The sequence below is a fragment of the Onychomys torridus genome, chromosome 11, assembly GCF_903995425.1.
Source record: "Onychomys torridus chromosome 11, mOncTor1.1, whole genome shotgun sequence".
Classification (NCBI taxonomy): Eukaryota; Metazoa; Chordata; class Mammalia; order Rodentia; family Cricetidae; genus Onychomys; species Onychomys torridus.
Genome location: NC_050453.1, coordinates 31,771,754 through 31,788,975, shown reverse-complemented (window position 1 = coordinate 31,788,975; position 17,222 = coordinate 31,771,754). Strand labels below are relative to the sequence as shown.

The following is a 17,222-nucleotide window of genomic DNA, read 5'->3' as shown; positions in this document are numbered from 1 at the left end:
AACTGTCTATCAATTCTTCATTCCCTCCCCATCTTAATCAGGTTTCCAAGCCATGCAGGCTGCAGCACTGTTGGACATTCTGCTAAATGAAGTAAGTCAAAAACAGAAAGAGCAACACCAGTAATACTAAAGAACTTCATTTATACGTGTTAAAACTCAACCAACCAATACAGAGAAGCGGAGTGAGTAAGTGCTAGAAGGCAGAGACAGGGAATTAGGTCAAAAGAAGAGCCTTGCAACTGCACAGCTGGAGGACTACAATTAAAGTATTGCATACTGCAAACTCAGTAAAAGCCATAATTCCAGCATTTGGGAAGCAGAAGGGGTATCAGGAGTTCATGGCCATCCTCAGCAACATAGTGAGTTCCAAACCTACACGAGGTCCTACATCAACAAAATCAAAGAGTGGTTTGTTGGGTGCCTTTAACACTGTCCAGGTAACAATGGGAAGCAAGGGATACAGTGATTGACTTAAAACTTCAGTAGTAATTTGGTGTTTACCAAAGCAGTACAATGTACACTTCAAATACATACAAAAAAACAAACTTTAAAAGGACAAAACAAAAATACTCCTATAAATTATAAAGAAATTCTAAATACAAAACAAGCAATTGTTTCCTTAAAGCCACAAATTATTGGTTTTACATGGAACAAAGTAAAAGCTTCCATGTTAAAATGGGTTTTTGTATAGTTAACATCCCGTGTAAGATGTCTTTATATACTTCTTTGTTGTTTTAAGACAGGGTTCTCTCTATACAGTTCTGGTTGTTCTGAAATTCCCTATGTAAACCACGCTAGAACTAAAATCAGAGATCCTACTGTCTCTGCCTAGGATTAAAGCCATGGGGCTACCATGCCTGGCTTTATAAAATAATTTCTAAAAGAACAGATCTGCAGCTAGAACCTAAACAACTCAAAATGGGTGCCATCAAGATTTAGTTTCATTTTTGAGGATTATAGTGCGCCACAGAATCATGGCTATTTTGTTAGAACAAAGTAATGACCAACACAAATAGCACAAAGAGATGAAATATATAATAAACATCAAACACAGAAAGTAATTGAGTGCAGTGGCCCATATCTGTATCTCAGCACTGGAAGGCTAATGTAGGACCAAGCCAATCAAGATCAGCCTATCAAGTTCCAAAACCAAACCAAAAAAACATTATCAATTGAGTCTTTAAATAATTTCAAGTAGTCATTTCTGTACACAGTATTTCCTAAAGAGAAAACTAGAAAAACTATGGTCAAAACCATGATAAATTTAATGAAAATTCCCACACAGACTTACTAAAGCTAAAATACAATATTCAAAGAACCACTTCAGGGGCTGGAGATATGCTCAGTGGCAGAGCAATTGTCAAGCTTGTGTGAAGCCCTACGTAAGAGCTCAAGTACCACAATGAACCAACCAACCAACCAACCAACCAACCAACCAACTAACCTCCACTGGGGAGGGAATACAGTTCAAGTATGTGGATTTGATTCCCAGCATGCAAACTGGAAGGTATGCTCAACAGCCAAAGCATAAGCAATGTAATTTACCACAGTAGCAAAGGAAAGTAGAAATATCATGTATGTCCCTTGATGCAGAAAAAGCCAAAATTCATTTATGATAAAAGCTCAGTAAATTAAATGGAAAGGAACAATTACAAGACTGAATTGCTTACCCCTATCTCCTCAAAGATCAGAAACAAAGAAAGGATATTCACTTTCTTCATGTCTGTAATAAAATTCTAGCCAGTAGAAGTTAAACAAAAAGAAATCAGATTGAAAAAATGAAGTAATTGTCTTATCTGTTGATCAGAGGGCAATATATGTAGAAAACCTGGTTAAGTGCCAGGGGAAAACCTAGAAAACACTTAGGGAGATTTAAGACCTGTTAACTGAAAACTACAAAACATTAGGAGGGCTGGGGATTTAGCTCAGTGGCAGAGCGCTTGCCTAGCAAGTGCAAGGCCCTGGGTTCGATCCTCAGCTCAAAAAAAAAAACAAAAACAAAAACAAAAAAACCCCCTAAAAAACAGGATAGTCTAGATCCTAGATGTGTGTGTGTGTGTATGCTACCAGGTTAGCCAACACCTAATATACATGTCTGTGTTTTGTGTGTGCTGTGTGTTTGTGCTTGGGTATGAATGACGAAGGAAAGATAACTTGAAAACAAGCTATAGTTTGGAGGAAAAAAAAAACATTTGCAAACTAACCTAATAAAGGCCTCTTTAAAAAAAGGCCTCTTACTCAGAACATACAGAGTTCTCAGAATTTAATCAGGGAAAACCAGTACTTTTAAAAATAGGCATAAGACACAAGTGACAAGTAAGTCTATGGACATATTTAGAATTATTTTTCACTGTAACCACAACTTCAAGAGAACTAAAAATACAAAACAATGCACTCAAGTTTTGGTAAGGATATGGAAAAACTAGAATTTTCATACACTGTTGATGAAAAGAAATGGCATGGTGCAATCACTATGAAAAACAATTTATTAGTTACTTAATCCCAAAACAATTATGTTGAATGAAAACTGGGACCACTTCCACATATTAAAAGGCTCCTAGATTCTTTGCTAACAAAATCTTACTATTAAATCTATCAGAGCAAATGCAGGCCAAGAATAGGCCAATAAGAGATGAGATTAAATCACCAGGCAGCGGTGGCACATGGCTTTGATCCCAGCATTCTGGGGGCAGAGAGTGGTGGATCTCTCTGAGTTTGAAGCCAGCCTGGTTTATAGAGCAAGTTCCAGGTTAGTCAAGGCTACACACAGAGAAGCCCTGTCTCAAAAACCAAACAAGTATACTGGGGGCTGTACAGATGGCTCGGTGGTTAAAAGTACTTACTGCTTTTCCAGTACCTGGGTCCAGTTCCCATTACCTACATTAAGGCCTGTGATTCTAGCTCCAAGAGAGCTGACACTTCTGACTGCATGCACATACATACACTCAGGTACACACACATAAAGTGTCAAAGGATGGGAGGACTGCAAGAGGTGATGGAAGAAAAAGAACTAGCCTAGCAAGATAGGGAAAGTGAGAAATCAGCAGTCCTGACCCCCCCCCCAAAAAAAATAATAATGCATGCAACAGACAATATAGGAGAAGAAGAAAAAAAAATCTCAGAACATAGTAAGGGGACAACAAAACCTGTTTTGCTTCTGGAACTGGCATGAAAACTGTTTAAGATTATAATCCCATAAATGTAAGAGAATCAATTAAAATTTTTTAAAAATCTATGACAAGACACACACATGCAAATTCAAAACCAATATTGCAAAACTATTTAACAGAAAATACTCTATCAAAACACAATGAATATAAATCATATTTACACTCCAAGTCAAGTATTTCTATTACTAGACAAAGCAAGAAGTTTAAAAAATGGGTCCAACATAGCTATGGTTACATACCTCTGTTAGTCCCAGTGTTTGGGACATGGAGGAAGAGGGGTCAGGAGTTTGATATTTCCTTTGGCTGCACAGTAAGTTTTAGGCCCACATGGGCTACATGAAAAGCCTGTCTCAAAAATTATACACAAAAAAAAAACAAAATACCCTCCCCAAGAACACAGATGGTCTAATTTTAAAAACTAAGATAAAATTAGTGAGCCAGGATAGTGTCCCACATCTTTAATCCCAGAATTTGGGAGGCAGAAGCAAGAGTTCTGATTTGAGGCCAGTCTGGTCCAGGGTTACACAGAGAAACCCTGTCTCAAAAAAAACTAAACAAAACTAGATAAAACTAGTGGTAAAATGACACACAAAATCTAAGAAATAAAAGTCTTAAGAAATAAAAGTTATCTAGGAAAACTACCAATTTTTGGCTCAGAACAATCAAAGGAAGAGTTGTTGAAAAGTTAAATAGCCTCCCCACCCCACCCCATTTCTGGCTTGGCCCGGCCAGTTCCACATGGGAGCCCGGGAGTTCTCTCAACAGAAGTCTTAGAACAGTGCTCTAGTAAGTGGAGACTACTACAATACAGTCTTCCAGACCACAGATACAACAATCGACCATTAGTGATTTAGGGCCTCATTTTCTAGTGTTGTGATTTAAATGACTAAAGTGTCATTTCAGACGGCAACAATGCCAGTATGAGAAAAGTGGACTCACTTCCGATCAGCTGGTCACTGAAGGCTTCTCTGACTTAGGTCCAAAGGGAAGACGACAACTTTAGAGATGAAGAAAAGACAAGACAAATACCCTGAGGCCCTAAGATGCCTATGGTGTTCAAAACCAGAGAAAAAAAGAGCTGAATGAGCAGGGCTAAATTTTATCTGTGGAACACACATGAAAAGCCAAATGTGCCGGGTGGTGGTGGCGCACGCCTTTAATCCCAGCACTCAGGAGGCAGAGCCAGGCGGATCTCTGAGTTCGAGGCCAGCCAGGTCTACAGAAGAGTTCCAGGACAGGCACCAAAACTACAGAGAAACCCTGGCTCGAAAAACAAACAAAACAAAAAACAAAAAAAGAAAAGCCACATGTGATGGAATGGTGTGCATCTGCAATGCCAGCAGCATTCCTACAGCAACACAGGAAGATGAAGGGGAACCTCTAGGACGCTCATGAGTCAGCTAATCTAAACATCTGGTTGCTGCAGAAACAACAAAGACCCTTCTTCAACAGAACTGTCCCAAAAGTTGTCCTCTGACCTCCACAGTGACACATACCCCGCTCTCTCTCTCACACACATACACACAAATGCACACGAACAAAAACGCTTTTTAAAAAGTACGACAAAAACAAAGGCACCATCTGTCTTTTTATAATACACCTTAATATTAAAACATCAAGTAAAGCTATTAGCTTTCAACACATACCTGATATGTAAATGTTGCTGAATGAATATATACTTTGAAAAGTCTTTGTGCAACTGCTAAATTTATATTTGAGAAAATATACTAACTTGCTCCAGCAGGTTTAAAATAGTTTCACTGGCTGAGGCTTTACAAAGATAAATGTATACAACACAGAAGTGTTTGTTTCATCCTCTGGGACTAGTGCTAGAGGTACAATTAATTTACAGTTAATTTTAATACTAAGCACAGCAGAGTTATATGTGCCTGTGATGAAAGGTAAGTTCCTGACAAGGATGAAACGAATGTCATAGTAAGTATGCATATGTTTGTCTATTACCTTTCTAATTTTTTCCTGTGTAAAACACAAGACTCCCTTCACAAGTTAAGTCTTTGCCCATCAGCTCCTTTTCTATGTTCACTTGTAGCAGTACAGGTCATACTTTATGGAACCTGTAATCTACAAGTAAAACAAGAATGTGAGTGGAAAAAAAAAAATCAAGTGGGTAAAGGGCAACAAAATCCTGAAGGCTTCTCTGAGGTGACATGAGCTAAAGACAAATGAATCAGTGCTCTTACTCAGGAAGTACAAATTTATCAGAGATCTTAATAATCTATGCTGGGGGTAAGAAAACGTTTCAGTAGGTTCCACCCAAATATGAGGACCCTAGCTAGAAACCCCGCACCCAGGTTAAAAAAAAAAAAAATACCAGCCACAGTCATATATGCTGTTAACACTGACATCTAGCTGCAGGTAGTAGGGGAAAGGCAGAAGGAGTTTGGCCTTGCTGGCTGATTAGCTCTAATGGTCCTTCTCTGGCTTATTCCCACATACACACAAACCAACCACACACACACACACACACACACTGTCTCATTACCAGCCAGTTTAAGCAGAATTGCTGGGGCCAGGCTGAGTAGAAGTATTCTTTGAAAAACTTCCCCTACATGTCTCTAAGTACAGCCACAGTTGTAAACCACACTGAACCTTAGCCCAGAAGTGTAAGGTCAACTGTAAAATTCATGCCTAAAGGGGAAAGGGAGGAGATGGAAGTTTAAGTAGACAGAAATCAGATTTTATAGGGCTTGCCAGGTGGACAAGAAATGCTACCTTTGTGGATATTCTACATGTCAAGAGCCAATGGAAGAAAACTAGTTTTAAAAAGGGCTGTATGAATACATGGTTGCATTTGACATTAATTTCTCAACAAACCTGTGCAACTTATGTAATTAGTAATCTCCCAAACCCTTAAAACAGAAAGCTCAAGCATTTGTTTTCAGCCTTCAAGCTTCTGATTTCAAAAACGCATCAGTATACTTATAGGGATCAAAAGCACTACATTCTCTACCTGTATCATTTTTAACTTTAAAACACCTCTTCAATGATTAGAAAGATTGTAATACCCAGAGGAGCAGGATCTCTCCTCCAAGATTCTGTCTTTTATACAGGACAGGAAAGCTACACCCAGGAAGTCACAAAGAGGTCACCTATACAAGACCAAAACAATGGTAACACCAGTTGATGTGCCAACATGGATGAAGGAACACCCACAAATGAAAAACTACAGGCAATTAACCGCTGCTGAGAGGAGAAATCAGTCTTCTCCAGGAACAAGGCTCCCTCTTATTGGCTATCGGATCCCAGGGAGTCTGACCTAACATATACACGGGAGCAGCCTGAAGGGATCCAGCAGATTGTATTTATAATTATATGTATATATGTAGCAATAGTTATTAAAGAAAAAGAGGCTATGAATTTGTGAGGAAGAAGGGGAAGTGAGAAGAGTTGGAGGGGAAATTATGTAAATATAGCACTCACACATGAATCTTAAAAATAAAATAACAAAAAGCCTCTAAACTTGTACAATATTAACAATACATTTCATGGTCGTTCATATTACGGTCCCTAAACATCTTAAGAACTCAATCTGTAAAATCAAAGCCTTATAAATAACCCTTCCCCGCTTTTACCATTGAAAATAATGGCGCGCACGTGGTGAATCAGTGTTTTAAAGCAAGTAGTTTGTTTCCCAAAGATCTAAATGAAATTTGGGAAGCAGTTTAGCATAATACAAGTATCAGCCTTTCAAGATAAAAGGATGCTGCTACTGAACAGTGCTAACAATGAATGCTTTTTCGTGAATGCTCAGCTAGAATGCTGATGTGGATAAAACAATCTAAGTGGTTTCTACATCTTTGAAAGAGATTAGCTATGATCTCTAAAATCCCTTGGCTTACCAAGTATAAAATTCTGCAAGCATTAAATAATCTTTAATACTCAGTATATGCATAAAAGTAACCTCTGTATTTCAATAAACTCCAATCTGCCCAATGTAAATAAACAACAAAGTATGTTTCTGGCCATGCAGGTTTCTAAATGTTTATCACCCTGTCGTTATTCCTATGTAACAATTTAGATCCCTTAAATATAGTCCAATGCCCCATTGATTTTTATGTGGCAACATGAAAAACAACCTGTTGGTGGCTGAAGAGATGGTCCTTTCCAGAGGACCCAGGTTTGATTCCCAGCACGCACATGGCGGCTTAAAACTGTCTGTAACTCCAGTTCCAGGGCATCTGACACCTTCACACAGACATGCACGAAGGCAAAACACCAAAGCACATCAAATAAATAAATAAATTTTTAAAAAATGACTTGCTGGGGCTGGACAGATGGCTTGGCTCAGCTGTTAAAAACACTCTTCTTACAAAGGATCCAGGTGTGACTCCAGAACTCATCACCATAACCACCCAATTCCCTCCTCTGGCTTCCTTGGGCACTGTACACACATGGTGCAGACATACATGTAGGCAAAAAGACTTAAACATACATGCACATAAAACAAATCTAAAATAAAATAAATCTGCACTCTGGGCAGGGCAGTCAGTGGGTATAGCTTAGGTGGCAATGTTTACCTAGGACGCAAGAAGCCCTGGATTGGAACTAAACTGAGTATGGTGGCCCACACCAGGAGTAAGGTAAGGACAGGAGAAGGATCATCTACTATACAGATATCAACCATTTCCCAAAAACATTTTTGTTGTTATTGTTTTTCAGGGTTTTCTTTTTTAGACTAGGATTTCACACTGTAGCTTTGAACTCCTAAGGGCTCTTCCTGCCTTTGCCCTAAGAGAGCTGGAATTAGGTGTGACACCATACCTGGTCATAATGAGTTGTATTACTGAATAAGAACAACAACAATAATAAATACACATTAGCTACTGATAATAGCCAAGTACCACACAAAAACATAAAAGCTAAATAGCTTCAGTATAAGCCATTCCTTTAAGTTCATGTGACTGACAGCTTTCAGCCTCATTTTTCTCTTCCCCCCATTTCTTCTTTCCCCTGTGGTCATCTCACCTATAGTTCATTGCTTCCAATATTACCAGTAAAGCCAACTCCCCCAAATTTCCTTCAAACTACAATGTTTGATACAATTTGTAATTGCTGATACACCAAAACATCATGTATGTTTCTAGACAGAGCTTCAAGCTCAAAATGTTTAACCCCTACTCACTCTTACAACTATTTACTCAGTGCCTATCATATACCACAGAAAAACCATGACCAGGAAATATAGTGTCCTCATCCACTAAGCAGAGATAGAGCTTAGAAATCTGAGGCTGTAAAAGGTCTGAAAAGCAAATGGGAAAAGAGGAAGGAAGCTAACTAGTGGGCCTCTTGTGTCTTTCTACCCCTACTTCAAGCGAGGACACATAAATTGTATTTGAAAGCAAATACTCCAATGGGGCAAATTTCTGTTTTGGGTATATGACAAGAGAATAAATAAGGGAGAAGATAACAAAGGGACTGGTCAGCAATAGTCACGAAAACCTCTGGAAGTAACAACACTGAACATGCTCCAAGAATCACTCACTAACTGGCTGTTCTGTTCATTTCCCAAAACAAGTTCAAGAACTGACCTCAGAAAAGTATTGGCCTAAGAGTATGATTTGAATTTTAGGTTTGCAGGCACTACAGTGTTTAGACCTAGACACTAAAAAGCAAACACAGAAAATGTGTCAGTGTGTGCAGAGGTGAAGCCAGAGGACAAAGGAAATAAGGTAAAATAGTAACAGGATACCTGGATGAGGAAATATGGGAGTTTTCTGTACTATTTTTAAATGTTCTAGAAGACTAAGCTTATTCTTCCCTCAAAATACTTGTAACGATTTTAAAAAGGTGACCTGTTCTCTACAAAGTAAGTTCTCCCTCCATTTCTCCCAGAGTACTTTCTCATCACTAGCCTTAAAAACATTAGTAAACTTTGGTATTTGTCTTTCACATTCACAACATTACAGACCTACACTCTAACTTAGCAATGCATTTTGGGATCCACCCTTCAAAAACTAAGCGTTTGTTATGTAAAATAATATAAAATTACTGGACTGGTTTTCAGTACTTAAAAATCTAAATCATTAAAATTTACAAATGAAGAAATTTATCAAAAAACAAAATACAGCAATAAAACAGAGGCATCAGTATTAATTCAGATGATTCTCAAAAAAGTGCCCAAGATAACGGCAATTTTCATTAAGGAGATACTTTTATAAAAATAAGTAACATGTTATTTAAAGTTAAAGATTCTATATAGTTGATGTTTCCTTCCTCATAATTCAATACAATATAAAATGCCAAAGATAAATCATTACAATAAGTGATGCCTCCATTAAATACACCCGTTTAGAAATGTCATTTTCAAGTTGCAATAACATAAAAAGTGCCACAGATTATAAGAGGAATTTGTGTAACCAGAAAATGATGAAGCCCTAACCCAGAGGTGATGGTATTTAGAGAAATAATTTTGAGAGGTTATTAGGCTTATTAGATGATGGCATTAAGTCATGTCTAGATCAACACTTTATATAAGGAGACAACAGAATTCATTCTCTATCCTGAGAGTACAATAAAAAGGAGTCATGTGCAAACAGAGAAGCCAGTCCTCACTAAAACAAACCATGCTAGCAACTTTAGCATGAACTTCTAGTCTCCATAACTTTGAGAAATAAATTTCTGTTGTTTAAGCTATATACTTAACTAGGGACAGGGAGGAACGATGTATTAAGTCAAGAACACAGTTATTTGATTACTCCAATTTTAACTAGATTGTCCAATTTAAAATGACCAAACATTTAACAGGCTCAAGCCATCCTAGATTCAAGGTATTCAGTATTCATGAAATTTAAACCTTCTAAAAAGTTAGTATTTCCCCCATCTTCTGTCTGTTTTTGAGACATTATTCTAAGAACCAGGCTCAACAATACTTCTTAGATGATAAAAGATAAATTGGATATGAGACCTTAGACTCACAAATATAGGATAGGATATTTTCTTTAATTTTGCCAAATATAAATAGACTAGACATTATAACTATAAATCTTTTTTTTTTCAAGACAGGGTTTCTCTGTGTAGCTTTTTGCACCTTTCCTGGAACTCACTTGGTAGCCCAGGCTGGCCTCGAACTCACAGAGATCCGCCTGGCTCTGCCTCCTGAGTGCTGCACCACCACCTCCTGGCACAAAAAAATTATGATGCAAATCAATCTCAATGAGTATTATTAAGTATACTCTTTTGCATGGATCTATTATTTAGTTTTTCTAACCCTTACTCAACAATGTAAAAAGAAACTATGCCAACCACTATATGAGGTAGGTGTATCAGAATGGGAAATAATGCATGATAAACTATACATGCCAATTATACCATATAAGGTAGGTGATAGAAGCATGGAAAAAGCCTAGTAAAGAAAAACAGACTACCAGGAAATCAAAAATTCCTAGGAAGCAGTTTTTAAGAATTCTAGCTGGGCGGTAGTGGTGCTGGCCTGTAATCCCAGCACTCCGGAGGCAGAGCAAGGCGGATCCAGGAAAAAGGTGAAAAGCTACAAAGAGAAACCCTGTCTCAAAAAACAAAACAAAAAACAAACAAACAAAAAGAATACTAGTGATGCAGTGGAGTACTACTCAGCAGAGAAAAACAATGACAACATGAAATTTGCAGGCAAATGGATGGAACTAGAAAAAATCATCCTGAGTGAGGTAACCCAAACCCAGGAGGACAAACATGGTATGTACTCACTCATAAGTAGATTCTAGATATAAAGCAAAGAACAATCAGACTGCAACCCACAAAACCAGGGAGGCTATATAGCAGGGGGACCCTAGGATGACTGTGGCTTAAAATAAGTTTTGGTTTTACTCAATTACTGGGCAAGCCTCAATGAAACATTTCACTATTAGGATAAGAATTTAAACTGCATCAAGCTGATAATAGAAAAATAAATAAATAAATTTTTAAAAAAAAGAAAGAAAAGAATACTAGTGATGCTCTCTATAAATGCTGGCTGTACCTTCCTTTAACATTCAGCATCCAGCTGAACAGGGGAATCCAACATACTAGTAGTAATAGCTTTTGCCACATATGCCTGCAATTGAGACAGAAGTTGCCTGTTTAACCTCAGTAACAGCACTCATTTGAATGACTCTGCCAGCACATAGGTGCAGACAGAGGCCCCTAAACATGGCTGGCCTCCTGTTAATCTCTTGTACAAAATGAGAAATATGACAAATGTATAGTTAGCTTTAGATGGAAAACACAACACAAAAGAGACTCTAAAGAATACTTGATCGCCGGGCGGTGGTGCCCACGCCTTTAATCTCAGCACTTGCGAGGCAGAGCCAGGAGGATCTCTGTGAGTTCCAGGAAAGGAGCAAAGCTACAGAGAAACCCTGTCTCAAAAAAACAACAACAAAAAACCAAAACAAAACAAACAAAAAATGAATACTTGATCCTCAGGAAACTAACACTAACTCAGACTTCCAAGCAACAATTAACATCAACTGAGATTGAAGTAAGTATTCATTGTGTTACTCCACTGACAAGGCAATAGACTTAGTCAGAACTTAGATATAAACTTCAGGGCTGCTTTCACTGTAAGAATACAGTTCTCTGCTAAGCACTGGTAGCACATGCCATTGATCCTAGAACTTGGGAGGCAAAGGTAGGAGATCTCTGAGTTTGAGGCCAGCCTGGTCTACACAGCGAGTTCCAGGACAGCCAAAGCTACATAAAGAGGAGAGAGAGAAAGGAGAGCAGAGAATAGAATATACAGTTTTGTAAACATGCAATTGATTTCTTTTGCAATTTTAACAATGAACTATATAGATACTGGTATGGCATAAATTGTATAGAAAGATGTCACCTAGCTAACTACAACTTCAAGTGTGGGAAGAGGGCAGTGCACAGACTCAGGGGCACAGTACTATCTTCACAGACATTGAAGAAATTCTGCACTTTGTTCTGAGCTAGAACTGATCCCAGGGTTTTATTTACTATACAGAGCACAAAGGAGGAATCTTTACGAATTAAAGTCTGGCATGTAAATATAAAGAGAAGTAGAACAGGAAAAAGAAAACTACTTAAGTAACCAAAGACTTGGGTTATTTTGAGAACACAGATTATCCTGATTGGAAAACAGTATTTTTTTTCCCCTTAAATCTTTCTACCAGTACTCCACTGTTCTCCCTCCATTTTTAGCTGTCCTTTTTTTTTTTAAACGATGCACTAACCATAGTATTAAATCCTTTACGCAGTCTTAAGTTGTACAGCAAGGCTGAGAGGTGCTGTTATTATCATCTTCAGTTTATAAATGAAGGAATGGTCTAACAATAATTTCTCAAAATTAAAAAAAGTCCCTTTCAGCATTCACTTGGTCTTAGTACAAAGCCTAGACTGGCCTCAAGCACATCACTGTCTTTCTCTAGTCTTCCTATCCACAAACAGATAAAACACACAGTTAACACCTGGCAACACTTTAACCTTCATATGTAACAATGTTCAACACTGAAGGTAAGCTTAAGAAAAACTACCAGTCAATAACGTACTTTAGCAAGGATTATAAAAGTGCAAGAACAAATGGGCACCCTGACAGTTCACAGCATCCCCTTTGGATTTCGAAAATACAGCTTTGACTACAGTACCACTAAAAATTTGTGTGACCTTCATCTATTACTTCAGTCTCTCAAAGATCATGTCCTCATCTGTAAAACAAGTATGAGTACTTTCCTCAAAGATTAGAAGGGATAAAGAAGGATAATGTATGTGAAGTTCTTGTGAAGTTAAGTTATGAAGGGAGAACAGTAGGCATTCTATGTTCATCACACACCTACAGACCCCGACAACCCCTCCTCAAAACAAAAACAAACACACACACACACACCCCAACAACTTATTTGGAAAAATCCATTCCAGAAAAGCAAATAATAACTAATCTCACTATATACAAAGTCAATCTATTTCTAATTTCTGGAGAATCAATGTATTTGGGGAAAGCCAGAAAAGATGCTGCAGTGCATCTGTGACACACACCTAAAAAATGGCTCCAGCCAAAGCAGCATCTTAATGGCCAACACAGAAGCTTAAATCTACTTTTTAAAAATGCCGAAGGTCTGACATGGTGGTCGCCTAATACTACCCTACCGATCACTTCTATTTACAGGAATTGACTACCGAGCACTTAATCGAGCATCCTCCAATTCTTCTGGTGCGTTCCCAAAGAGAAATCTTAACAGAGTCACCTACAATTCTAAGTATCTTACCGGGGTATGAATTTATGAACCTAGGCTGAAGACCAGTCAATGCGGAAATCCGGGTAGTTTTAAAAGCTAGGAATTATCAGGCAAGTTAGACACCCCCACCCCAAAGATCTCGAACGAACTTTTAAACGAACACACATCTCTTTAAAGGGATTAGAGAGCTTCATAAGTGTAGCACCAAACCGGAGTCCTCACTGACTCCCATGCTCTTTTCTTCAGTCCTAAACGGGGCCTTTGCCCTAGCAACCAGCGGTACTAAACGCTCTCTGAAGAAGAGGCGGCAGCCGAGCGGTATTCCCGCAAATGCGGAGCTGGAGCGGCCTAGCGGGAGGAAGGACGACCCGAATCCTCCCAAGAAGTTGTCCAGCATGTTCCTAGCGGAAGTAGGGTTGGTCCCGGGTCCCCGTAGAGCCTCTAGGATCGCCCTGGGCCCACACCACACTGCTCGCTGCAAACGCGGGCATCACCCCCCAGGAGCGTCCACGGGCGGCAGGGGCCCTCGGAGCAGCCGCGGGCATCATCCTCCACGCCGTGGAAGAACGGCCCGCGCAGGCCCGCGAGCAGAAGGTGCCTCGGCCGCCGCAGGGCCGCTCCGCTCCGCTCCGCCGCCGCAGCACACGCCGCGCACATGGGCGGCGGGCCCGCGCCGGAGCCCCGCGGACGCCGCGGATGCCGGGAGCCCCCAGGCAGAGGCGCCGCGGGCCCCAGGCCTCCTCCTGCGTCCCGCGCCCGCCCTCCTCCATCGGGCCTCCTCACCGCCCGGACGCCCTGGCTCTCCTTACCCGCCAGGGTGAAGACCAAGTCTGCGCGCTTCCAGGGGCTCGCCGGGTACGGGTCAGGGGGTGGGGAGGGAGCCTCGAGGGATCGTCCGCAAGGCCGCCCGGTACGGAAAGCCCGAGCCGCAGCCGTACAAACCGCCAAAGCACTTTCGCTACCTCCTGAGAGGGTGAGAGCAAGCGAGAAAAAGAAGCAAGATGGCGGCTAGCCAGCCCCTACGTGTTACGTCATGACGCCGCGCACGTAAAGAAAAATCTCCGCAAGCCCGCCCTCGGGGGGCGGAAGGAGCGGGGGGGGGGGGGCGGGGCGGTGAGGCTGCGGGATCACGTGACGCCGCCTCCGTGGCAGCTCGGCTGCGGTGCAGCGGAGGGGAACGCTGCCTCCTACTGGAAGGAGGGAGTTCCATCAACCAGAACGATCTCGGGAGCGACCAAAGCTCTCCTCCACCTGGGAAGGTTCCAGAAGTCTTGAGTCGTCGGGAATACAACTTGGTTTGTCTCCGTGCATCGGCACCACTGATGGACGAGCATCTAAATTTACAACCAGCGCTTTGCTAGACGCTTCTCAGCGAAGTAGGGGGCAAAGGGAGAGGGCACGGTGTGGCACTTTCCGCGTGAAAAAAGTAATCCAAGTGTGAGGAACAACAGGACTGGTGTGCTTTCCCGAGGCCACCTTTGGCATTTGTGATTATGGGTGTAAATTAGGCACTGTTTACTTCTTTGATTTTTCTGGCAGTGTTTATCTCTTGGACCAACTAGCAGAGAAAACTAACAGTTAAGAGTCACCCATGCTGGGGGCTGGAGAGATGGCTCAGCGGTTAAGAGCACTGTCTGTTCTTCCAGAGGTCCTGAGTTCAAGTCCCAGCACCCACCTGGTGGCTCACAACCATCTGTAATGAGATCTGGTGCCCTCTTCTGGCCTGCGGGCAGAACACTGTATACATAATAAATCTTAAAAAAAAAGTCACTCATGTAGATATTTCCCAGAGAGGTGTGACGTAGAGACAAGAAAGTACGCCATGTAGTATCTTGCCTCACGTGTACAAGGTTCTGGGTTTGATCTTCCTTTCCCAAAAGCAAGAAAATAATTCGTGAATGTGTGATGAAGTACCTATAATGTATAATAAATTCAAAGATTTCTTGCCAACCTCTCCTGGTCTAAGTAAAGCTCTCCGCTAGTAATTGGTATGTGTTCATGGAATGACACCAGAGTGTTAGAAGGTTAAATAAAACCACAGAGCAGTAAACCACAAGCAACTTCCTCCCAATTGACATTTGTGATAATTTGTTTTAGACTGTTCTGCATTGCTGGGGCTTGAACCCAGAGTCTTCCACATGTTAAGCAAGTGCTAATCCAACTAAACTATAACCCCCGGCCCCTTTAATGGTCATTTAAAAGGGACATATTGGCTGATTGATATAACAGGCCAGAGAGAGGCCAAGAAAATACCTTGGTGATTTTCCCACAATCCATTAGAATCTGGTCTTTAGTTTCCTGGTACTGAAATACCTTTCTTGAGCAATGTAGAACTCCTCCAACAATCAACCCAGCTGATATTTGCCCAGGTTATGAGACTGACATGTACCAACAGAATATTAATTAATGAATTTCTAAGAGCCGTGTCAGGGTTCTCTTGGGTCACAATTTATGGAATCAATCTCTGGATGTGTCTATATAGAAAGGGGATTTATTAAAATGACTTACACACTGGTCCAGCTAATCCAACAATGGCTTTGGATGATCACACTTCACTGGATGTCTCTGCTGGTCTTCCCATATATTCTGAAGTCTCAAAGTAGGCTTTTATGCCAGAGAAGGATTGGACTTGCTAATGAGGCAAAGAGCAAGTTTCCTTTGTCCATGTCTTTATATGGACTTCCAGCGGAAGGCCTGGTCCAGATTGGAGGTGGGTCTTCTGACCTTAAAATACCTGGATTAAAGGTGTGTGGTCCCAGCTCAAAGATGCAGATTGGAAGTGGATCTTCCCACTTCAAATTAGGCAAAAAAATCCCTCACAGGTGTGACCTACATTTTTGGGTTTTAGTTAATTCCAGATAGTAGTCAAGTTGACACTCCAGAATAGCCATCACATGCTGTAACGTGTATACATCAGTACTCATATTTGCAGAGTTAGTGCATTTCTTTCTTCTTTCTTCTCCCCCCCCCCCCAAGACTGAGTCTCACTATGTAACTCTGTCTGTCCTAGAACTCACTATGTAGACCAGGTTGGCCTCAAACTCACAGAGATCCACCTGCTTCTGTCCCCCATCCCCAGGGTTGGGATTAATGTTGTGGGTCACTACTCCCAGCTAGCTAGAGCATTTTTTATGTAGCTAAACTTACTTAAGAAACAAAAGCCCATACCTTTAATCCCAGCACTCTGGAGGCAGAGGCAGCTGAATCTCTGTGAGTTTGAGGCCAGCCTGGTCTACAGAGCTAGTTCTGGGACAACTAGGGCTGTTCCATAGAGAAACCCTGTCTCGAGAACCTAAAGCTGTTGTCAGAAGATGATTGGTGGGCATAGATTCGGAATAAGTAGTTATATGTAAGGCCATTTCTTGATTTATCTAGTTCCACAAGAGGATGATTTTGTTCCAAAGGTTGAAATATATATTGAGTTTCTAGTGGTTGTAATTTTCTACATTGATTGCCAATATAGCAGGGACATCCTGCTGTGCTCCTGATTTAGGCTTCTTTTCTCCTTGACAGCACTTGGATGGCCACCAGGCCTGAAGTGCCCCTGTGGGTTCCTTCCTCTGTTTCCATAGTTACCTCTTAGCAATGTTCTCTCAATAAAAATCAAATCACAGTAGAGTCAGGTCAGTTTGTGCTTTAAAGGTGAGTCTACTCATTTCTGCTCTTACTCACTGCCTGCAATCTTAAAGTTTAACTCTCAGAGAGCAGGCTTCTTTTCCTTAACTCCTATCTCTTTTGGTGGTGGGAAGAGGGGAGAATCTGACTAAAATCGCCATGCATTATTTGAATGTCCAAAGCCAAGTACTATTTTCGGTGTAGGAGAGATGACTCAATAAGTTGCTTGCCACCAAGCTTGATG

General features: G+C 40.7%; 1 protein-coding gene across 8 annotated transcripts in view; it reads right to left on the bottom strand.

Moving 5' to 3' along the window:
• The window catches only part of Prrc2c (proline rich coiled-coil 2C), a 70,723-nt gene extending 56,326 nt beyond the window's left edge, over positions 1 to 14,397 (bottom strand). For 7 of the 8 annotated variants that reach the window (XM_036203037.1, XM_036203043.1, XM_036203045.1 and 4 more), the window contains exon 1: positions 14,173 to 14,374. The gene's annotated coding sequence lies outside the window, so the exon portion shown is untranslated. Of the gene's footprint in view, positions 1 to 14,172 lie in introns of all 8 variants that reach the window. The other variant, XM_036203040.1, reaches the window with a different exon arrangement.
• Positions 14,398 to 17,222: the final 2,825 nt, after the last annotated feature.